The sequence below is a fragment of the Vombatus ursinus genome, unplaced genomic scaffold, assembly GCF_900497805.2.
Source record: "Vombatus ursinus unplaced genomic scaffold, bare-nosed wombat genome assembly UNPS02014859.1, whole genome shotgun sequence".
NCBI lineage: Eukaryota > Metazoa > Chordata > Mammalia > Diprotodontia > Vombatidae > Vombatus > Vombatus ursinus.
This window is the reverse complement of record NW_020954637.1, coordinates 115,550-125,608: the sequence shown is the minus strand read 5'-3', so window position 1 is coordinate 125,608 and position 10,059 is coordinate 115,550. Positions and strand designations below refer to the sequence as shown.

At 46.5% G+C, this 10,059-nt stretch overlaps 1 long non-coding RNA gene across 1 annotated transcript; it reads left to right on the top strand.

The window, feature by feature from the left end:
• The first annotated feature begins 352 nt into the window (after window positions 1–352).
• LOC114027360 lies at window positions 353–9,591 on the top strand. The gene is made up of 3 exons (XR_003567246.1): window positions 353–562; window positions 8,781–8,841; window positions 9,221–9,591. It is a non-coding gene; the product is annotated as an uncharacterized LOC114027360 (long non-coding RNA).
• Window positions 9,592–10,059: the final 468 nt, after the last annotated feature.

Genomic DNA, 10,059 nt, shown 5'->3' with positions numbered 1-10,059 from the left:
GTTTGTTTGTTTGTTTTTGCCTTTGTATTCTCCTCACTTAGCACAGTGCCTGGCATGGTCTTGTTCAGTCAATCAGTTATGTCCATCTCTATGTGATCTTGTCAAAGATACTAGAGTGGTTTGTCATTTCCTTCTCCAGTATGAACCCATTTTACAGATGAGGAACTGAGGCAAATAGGGTTTGAGTGACTTGCCCAGGGTCACACAGCTAGTAAGTATTTGAGGCCAGATTTGAACTCAGATATTCCTGACTCCAAGCCCCATCCACTTCACCACCTAACTCTTAGGTGCCCTTAATAGATAATTGTTGACTGACGTTGCCCTGTTACTCCTTTCTTCTAGATGTGTTCTCTCCCTCTGGACCTGTTAATTATGCTTAATCAAGACCATAGGACATTGCCATAAGGGTAGGGACACAGCACCTGCCCTCCCCACTCTCAGGGTCTCCACTATGGCGCAAAATTGAAGACTCCCAGCAGCTCATCCAAGCCATTTGGGCATTCCAGTGGTCTAGATGGGTTCTGGGTGGCCCTAGCTGGAGGAGGAGGAGGTGAATGGGAAGGTAAGTGAGGGGAAATAAGGGCCCCCTGGGTGGTGGTTGGTCTTTGGGCCCTGAGATCCCATTACAAAGAACAGTAGTAGATTAAGGTGGGGCAGAGGTAGGGGTGGGTGGAGGAGATTGTGGAGGCCTCGAATGCCAAGGCACTTAGCCACAATGGGCATATTCGTTGTATTCACACAACTGCCTTTTCTTTCTCTCTTTTCCTCCCTTCACTCTCTCCATCAGATGGGGCCTCCCTTTCCCAGTAGTGACATTTATTTTTACAATTTAAGCAAGTCTAAATATTTTTTTAACAAGGTAAATTCCTTCAATCCAAACTGGCCCCCCTGGAAGGGCTTTAAATTTGCCAAAGGAAGGCAGAAGCCAGAGCTGTCATCTGCTTTTCAGCTCACTCCTCTGCCTAGGTCCCCAGTAGAGCCCAGGCTTTTGGTTTCAGCTTATTAACACCAGCTTTGTCTAACTGGCCTGGCCTGGCTTCTTTAGCTAAGGAAAAAGCCAGTGGCCTGTCTCTGCTCACTGACCTTAAAGCTCTTCCCCTGGGCTACCCCTGTCTTCCCAAAGCGACCACCAGGTAACCTGGCCTAGGCCAGATCTAGGGGCAGAAGAGAAGCAGTGGATTTAGTGGAAAGAGCAAATAGTATCAGGTTTCTAATGCTGCTTCTTCAGGTACTCTCTGTGTGGGTTGTAACCTTAGGCAAATCCACTTTCAGTCTCAGTTTCCTGGGCAATAAAATGGGGAGATTGGATGAGCTGATCTCCAAGATTTCTTCTAGTTCTGATTCTAATATCCTAGAATGTTAGATCTGGAACTTAGAGTTCCAGGAATTTAGAATAAAGAAAGTTTGAATGTAGAATCCCCGAGGTGGAAGGGACCTTGGGGATCACCTGGTTAGACCATCTTGTTTTACAGATGAGGAAACTGAGGCATGATAAGTGGAAGTAAATGGACCAGGACCACACATCAAGTTCTTAGCAAAGCCAGCACTAGAACTGGGGCCTCCCCACTCCCAGTCTGGTGTTCTACCCTGCTACCAGGGAAGCTGGACAGGCTGTCAAGGTCAAGGGGTAATGATGGATGTGGGCATTTCAGGCCTCAGTCTGGGGATTAGAGAGGACTGGACAATTCTGCGTTCTAAGGCCCTCCCTGCTGTGACATCCTGTGTTCTAAGGACCCTCCCAGCTCTGACATTTTGGGTTCTAAGGCCTTCCCAGCTCTGACATCCTGTTTTCTAAGGACCCTCCAGCTCTGACATTGTGGGTTCTAAAGACCCTCCAGCTCTGACATCTAAATTCCTCCCAGCTCTGATGGTCTATGTCCGAAGACTCCCAACTATGACATGTTCCAGGATCCCCTCCTGTTCTAACTTCTACATCCTAACATTCTACACTCTAAAGACGTTCTAGTGCCGACATTTCATCGAATGTTCCTAGGATTCAGAGGACCTTGGCTACTACCTGCTCCCCTTCAACTGTTCCACAGGCTTCATATATTCACTAGTTCTGGACTTGGGATCTGCCCCTGCAGGAGATGCTGGGGTGGGGCTTGGGGGTCAAAAGCTGAATGCATTCTCAGGATCAACTTGTCTGCCCTGTTGGAAAAGCTGGCCACTAAATCTGAAGCAGACTGAGCTCTCACAATCGGAGCTCCCACCAGTTTGTCTCAAGGGCTTCTGGTCACTGCAGGAGGTGGTTAAGGATTATTCTGAGGCTCCCCTCTGCCCTGGTGGTCCCAGATGAGGAGAGAGAAGTGCCCCCAGCATGCTTGGCACAGGCTGTGACCTTATTAGTTAGAAAAACATGTCGCCTTCTCTTCCCCTTGTAATTCTTATCCACCAATCCACCTTTTAATTCAATTTCCCTCAAAAAACAATGGTGTAAATGAGGGGGAAACAAGATTTTCTAAAACCCCAGAAAGTTTTGCAAAAACTCCTGTCAAAAATGCTTTCCCATCCCCCCACCCCCAAGTGAAAATCCAAGAACTTTTCCCTTAAATCCCCAGTCCCAGCTCAGTAGGCTTGTTCCTCTGTTCCTCTTCTTTCCAGATCTGTATACAGTGCACCAGGAGCTACCATCACCTATGATCCCAGGAGAGTTCACAGCTACTTGCCTCCACCCAACCTCCTGGACATTGGGAGGGGTCAGTATCCCATCTCCTCACTCCTTGTCCTCGCAACAGAGGCAAGGGATGGAGGAGGATGGTCCTCTGGGGAGAATCTCATTGGTCTTTTGAACTACTAACTTCTCTGAAATCAAAGGAATATTGAGTGTTTCTCCACATCTGGCAGAGCGCTGGGAAAGAGCTCTCCAAGAACTTGGGATCATAGAATTTCAGAGCTAGAAGGGATCTGGAGGTACCCTGTCATTTGGAGAAGGACCTTAGGACATAGAATATCAGAGCTGGGAGGGGCCTTAGAACATAGGATGTCAGAGTTGGGAGGGGCCTTAGAACAGAGAAAGTCAGAGATGAGAGGACCTTTAGAACAGAGAATGTCAGAGCTGGGAGGGCCTTAGACCACAGAATGTCAGAGCTGGGAAGGCCCTTAGAACACAGAATGTCAGAGCTGGGAGGGCCCTTGGACCACAGAATATCAGAGCTGGGAGGGCCCTTGGAGCACAGAATGTGTACAAATTTCTATACTCGGAAGAGGGAGGGGCCTTAGAACAGGGAAAGTCAGAGTTAGAAGGGTCCTTAGAACGTAGAATCTCAGAACAAGGAAGGCCCTTAAAACACATGTCAGAGCTGGGAAGGACGTTAGAACACAAAATATTAGGCTTGCAATAGATCTTAAACCAAAGAATTGTAGAATTATGGGAGACTTTAGAAATCATCTAGTTCAACCACCTCATTTGTACAAAAGATGAAAAGCAAAGAGCAGAGAAGGAAAGTGACTGCCTCAAAGTCACACAGTAGATTCATGGCAGAGCCCAGACTAAGAGACCAAGGATGACTTTCACTAACCACTGCCCTGAGAACATAGTAGGGTCTACCCAGAGCTCCTCTGGGCAGGCCTGCACCCACTCTCTTTTGTTCCATCAGGACAGGTGACTCTGGCTTTAAGACCTCAGGCCATATGGGCTTTTAAAGTGTTTATTGAAGAGTCTCACTTATTAGCCACAGGAGCTCAGTGACACCCACTCCTCTGTGGCTCTGCTAGAGGTTTCCAAGCTTATGTCTGAATCAATATGTTGGTTACACAGTCAACCGCCAATTCTTAGGTAGGTGGGTAAGGACTAAAACCAATGACTTTTTCTTGGTCGTGCCCAACTTTCTGCCCTCTCCTCTCCAAACCCTTCTCCTCCACCTTCTGGATCTGTTCCCCTCCTCCTTAGGACCTTTGTAGGTAACACTCTTGAGCTGCAGAGAAGTGTTTTAGAAGTTCTCTTGGCCTAGGTGTCAGGCAATCTGGGTTCAAATCCTTGTCCAGACATTGAACAGCTGTACGACTTTGCAAAAGTCATATCTTTCAAAAGCCCAAAGAAGAGTGATTGTCCCTCACCCACCCCTTCCTTTCCTGCCAAACTGGCCTATGAACTGTTCACCATACTCAACATTTCATATCCCATTTCCGAGCCTTTGCCTGGCCCGTCTGCCATGCTGAGATTTGTCCTTCTTTATCTGCCCCCTAGGAATCCCAAACTCTCTGCAATGTTTAACTCAGATGGTGCCTTTTCTGACTTCCCCAGATGTCAGTGCTGTCAACCCCAACTCCCAGAAATTTCTTTGTATTTATTTATTTGCTCATTGTATCCCCCCAGTAGAACATAATCTTCTTGAGGGCAGGAACCATTTCATCTTCGCCTGTGGAGCCCTATTGCCTCCCACAGTCCCTGGAAGCAGTAGGTGCTTATTAGGCACTTATTGAATTGATTCCTCTTTGGATTTCAAAGAAACTGTTCTGGTCCAAAGATATCTGTTTTTAAAAAAAAATCTGATCTCATCCAAGACTGAATTAATGGAGGTCTTGTGTGTCCAGAGCAAGGACTACTCTGACCGCATCTGGGGTATTGTATTCAACTCTGGGCACCATGTGGTCTTAAGCCAAAACTCAGGATTCATACAAGCTGGATTCGATCTTGGGGGCTTCTCAATAATCATTTTGTGCCCCTATGCTTCTATAGTATAACCTTCGGTGGGTCTCAGGAGCACTAGAGTCAAGACCCTTTCCTCTGATAAACTCCACCTTCCTCAGGGACTTTCAAAATGATAGCACTGCCCTAGAGCTGAAGGCTTCCAACAAGAGAAAAGAACTCAGGGATGCTAAAAAGTCAGCTGTGGACCTTCACAGTCCACAGAACTCACCGTACCACAGACAGGCAATGTCTGGGTTGGAAACTCTGCCTCTTGGTTCTGTCTCCAAATGCTCTTTAGATCCATTCTCTAATTAGTTCACTAACTCATTCACTTGGCCAAGGAACTTGGTGTAGACCAAAAACTCTGCGATGACCCCCACTTCCACCATTCCTTCTGCTATAGCTCCCAGACCATCACTCGTCACCACTGGCCACTGCCATCCCTGGAGCTCTTTGGTTCCTCCTCTCCTGTGGATATGTAGGCTTCCCTCAAGAGACAGAAATTTGCTTTCTGGGGATAGCCTCTCTCATCTCAGTGTCTCTTCAGCTTTCCCTCTGTCTTGCTTTCTCTCTGATTCTGCTCTCCCCTTTAAAGGGCAGGTCCAATGCTGTAAGTAATCAATTATCCTTAATGTGATGTCAATGGGCCAAGATAACACCAGTTTGATAGAATCCTGTACCCAAAATCAGGACGACCCGAGTACAAAACTGTTCTCAAACACTTACTAGCTGTGTGACCCTAGCCACATCACATAGCTGCTATCTGCCTCAGTTTCCTCATCTGTAAAATGGAGATAATAATAGCACCTACCTTAACATTCATAAAGTATTTTGCAACTTAAAGCACTATATAAATGCTATTTATGAAGGCTAGATATTAGTAGAAGTTATTATTTTTATTATAAATGCTAACTGGGACTAGGTCCTTATTGCTAAGTATTATTACAAATTATCTTCATTATAAATGCTGACTATTATCTGGGTTAACTGTGTTGGTGTGAGCTGGGCCTTGAAGATAGCTAGGGATTCCAAGAAGAGGAAATGGAGGGGGGCAGCCTATGCAGACACACAGGTGGAAGATGAACTGTTATGTGTGGGGAGAAGCAAGTAACTTTTGCCATGAAAGAGAAACAAATGGGGAGGATTCAGAAGAGCTCACCCAGTGTTCCCCCTGAACGTACTCTCCTGGAGAGCATTCACACAAGGCTGACCAGCATAGAGAAGAGACTGGATACCATGAAGGGTTGCTTGAAGGAACTGAAAACATTTAGCATGCAGCAAGGAAGTGCATGACAGTCAAGCATTTGAAGGACCATCATGCGTAAGGGCCACAATCCAGTCCAAACCATTTCAGCCTGGTCCAAACTGGCTCAATCCAGTTTAAACTGGTCAATCTGCTCCAAAATGATCCATTCTGGTCAAATCTGGTTCAAACTAGTCCAAACTGGTTCAATCTGATCTAAACCAGTACAGTTCAGTTCTACATACAAAAATTTTAAAAGACATGATTTTTTTATTTCAGGAGGCTAACATTTTATGCCCACCATGGGGTGACATTTATCCTGGGAAGTATAGTCCTATATGGGATTTTGTGGGGGGAAAGGGAGAAAACTGGACACATGGCTTTTTCAGAAAATTTGAAGAGATAAGACTTTTCTACCTGAGAGGATCATCAAAGGCTTAAAGGTACCTGTGTGTGGGAGAGTATGGGGGACACAAACCCCAGTTCCTGGCTTCCCATGTGGGGAGATCCTACTCCCAACCTGAGGCAGAGGCTGGGAGAGGGGGTAGGGATGAAAATGGCAACATGGAAAAACCAGCTGGCTTGAAGATTCTTCCCAAGGCAGAGGAGGTGGGACTGGCTCTCCACTAGAGATTTCTTTGTAAACTGAAATCTTCATGATTTATGACTAATCTTTGGGTTCAGTCCTTTAACCAGTTCTGAAATCACCTAACTTTGCTATTGTTCAGACTATGTCCCTCCACCTTGTTCACAAGAATAGTACAAGAGACTATCAGATACTTTACTGATATCTAGATTGTATCTTCATATTCTCCTGATCTACAGGGAAGAAAGAAAGAAAGAAAGAAGGAAAGAAAGAAGGAAAGAAAGAAAGAAAGAAAGAAAGAAAGGAAGGAAGGAAGGAAGGAAGGAAGGAAGGAAGGAAGGAAGAGGGAAAAGGAAAGGGTCTTTGTGATTACTGTTTCCTTTTCTAGGTGTTCACTGACCCTCCCTTTAATAATATGTTCTCAAATTTTGCAAAGAATCAAAATCAAACCTTTTGGCTTATAGCTTGCAGGCTCCATTTGCCTCCTTTTTCTGATAATTGGGACAACCCTTTGATTGGACCAGGCACCCTCCTTACTCTCTGATTGGACCAGGGCACAGCCCCTCATTCTAACTGGGCAAGGAGATGCCTCTTTCACACTGTGACAGGACCAGGAAGCCTCCTTACCACCAGACAGGCCAGGAGTGGCCTTTCCTTTCCTCATCCTCCATTAAGGCACCAGCTTTGCCCAGGAGAGCCTATGGCTCATGAGGGGCAGTGTCAAGTAATTCCAGAGCATGGAACAGAGCGTGTTTTCATGCCCATTCATTCATTAAAAAATCTCCCTCCTTCAAAAACAGGCTGCTTCCAGTTCTGTTCTTCTCTTCCATCTTGAGATGTTTCATCTTGATCCCATGTGGGGCAGTTCTGCAGCAGAGCTCCCACTGACAGCAGAGAACCGGAGGGGAGCCAAAATGAGCAGACCAGATTGGGATCTGAGCATCCACACATGGGGGCCAGAGATCAGAAGATTTGCGAGGAGCCGGGGCCCCGTGAAGGGAGCAGCAGAGAGGAAAGGATGAAGTGAGAAGACAGATGCTCTACCCAGACTCAAGTCCCATGGTGGGGAGGGGGAAAGCTTCCTCAAAGCATACTCTCTCCCCATAGAGATAGGGAGACCCCTAGCATGTTGTGGGGTTGGGATCTAGAGAGACCATGCTGGGCAGGAGGTGGCATGGGTGCAACAAGGGATCCAGTTGTGCAAGAGAGAGAGAGAGAGAGAGAGAGAGAGAGAGAGAGAGAGAGAGAGAGAGAGAGAGAGAGAGAGAGAGAGAGAGAAAGTGAGGGCCCTGGATAAAGGGATAAAAGGTACCCCAGGTAGCTTTACCTACAGGCAAGATAAACAATATATGAGAACAATTTGAGATTTGGGGGATGGGGAGGGCAGACAGACCAATCATCTCTTCAGTGAATGGAAAATCCCTCCACCAAAGCAGATGGGCAATTGTCTTGCTCATTAGACTTACATGTGGCACTTCCCCATGTTGACCTCTCTGAAGAGTTTGACCTCGTTGACATTCCCTCCTCCTGGATACCCTTTCTTTCCTTGGGTTTTTTTTCAATTCTGCTTTCTCTCACCACTTTCCCCCTCACTGTCTCTAATGGGTCTTTCTCAGTTTCCTTTGCCGAATCATCATCCACGTCTCACTTGCTGTGTAGGTGGACCCCAAGCCTCTGACCTGGGCTCTCTTTCTCTTATCTTCTTTCTTGGGGATCTCATCTGTGCTCAAGGGTTAATAAATAAATGTTTATTATCTGTTGACTGAATGGATTCAGCTCTCATCACTATGCCAATGACTCCCATTTCTACATAAACATTAAGTCACCTTCCTCTTGACCTTCAGTCCCGTGTCTCCATGCTGGTTATTTATGCTTCCATGTCCCATTGGCGTCTCAACCTCAACATGTCCCAAATAGAACTCATTGTCTTGTTCCCTAAGCCTACCCCTCCTCCTCACTTCCCTGTTTCTGACCATGCCAGCACTGTCCCTCCAGGCACCCAATTTTGCAGCCTTGGAGTTCTCCTCAGCTCTTCACTTTTCTTTCCTCCATATATCCAATCAGTCACCAAGTCCTGTCATTTCTATCTCATCACTATCCTTCACATGTCTCCTCTCTAGTCTATAATTAGAGTCAGTGTTGGGCGGTTGAAAAAGAGCTAGGCTTGCAGTGGAGGAACGTGGGTTCACATCTTGGCTCCAGCACTGACCAGCTGCTGCCCCTAATTCAGTCCCTCATCACCTCTGGACTGGGCTGTTGCAATGATCTTCCAAGTCAGTTTTCTATAACCAGCCTCATCTCTTTCCAATCCTTAACAGGTCTGCCAAAATGATATTCTTACAGCAGAGGGCTGACCGAGTACCTCCTGAGCACAAGAAGGTTGGTAACCCCTTAGCATTTTTAGAAGAAAAATACAAACACATCAGGATCATAGATTTAGAGCTAGAAGTGTGTTTGTGGGGGGGCAATTGGAGGGCAGATGACCCCCACCCCTATTATTTGAGGACTGCTATTGGTTTGCACTCAATTTTCTCTTCCCCAGGCTAAATAATCCGAATTTGGAGATTTTAGAAAATCATAGAATGTCAGAGCTGAGTCTGAATCCTGACTGTCACCCACTGCCAGTGTGATCTAGAGCAAGCCTGGACCTTAGTCTCCTCCCCTGTAAACAAGAGGGGTGCATTCTGTGTTCTCCCATCGGATCCCTATACTGATCACTAATCTCTAATCTCCTCTCTAATTCTATCTTTGCTCCTAGGTTCCTATTTTAAAGGTGAAGAAACCTAGAATTCAGAGAAGTACAGTGACCTACCCAAAGCCACACAGCAAGTTAATGCCAACCCTCAGTCACCAACCCCCAGCACCCAGCTTTGGAAGAAGAGCTGGAATTGAAGCCTGAGATCCTGCGTTTGAATTCTGGGTTACCTCAGCTCGCCTCTCTGGGCCTTAGTTTCCCTTCACGTAAAATAAGAAGGTTAGGCTAGATGGCCCCTAACATCACCTTGAGCTCTAGAACCGTGGTTCCTAAGTGGGAAACCATGTGCTGCATCACTGGCAATCATTCCTTTATTCTGTTTTATTTAGCTGTTTTCATGGATTGTATTTCTCGGGGAGCTCAGTTGGGAGCATGTTGGGGTTTTGTACGATGTGTTGAAACAAAATTTATCAATAAAAACAGGGAGAGGAGAGAAAAAACTTCTGGGTCTGAAGTTCCAGTGTTTTTTGTAGAATGGCTCTTCCCTCTTCTTTGCCCCCACCCCCTTTTCATGATGTTTCACCAAATATTTCTTCCCTTAATCCAAACCATTGTTTTTCCAGGGTGAAATTTAAATCAAAGCCACATGTTGCCCTCCCTAAACAGGAGCGTGTTCTGGGCAGACAATAGGGAAACTCATGGGAGACTAAGCCGGGACTCTGTTACTGGGAGGACCACCAGGAAACCCTGGCTACGGGGCCTCAGTGGAGCTTGGGCCGGCCAGAGACATCAGGATTTTCCAAACAGGGGTTTGAATGCAGAGCCAAGGACTATCCCGGGAGGCCTGCCTTGGCAGAAGTAGCCTCTCACCTTCCCTCCCCTGGGCCAGTGGGCATCCTGGC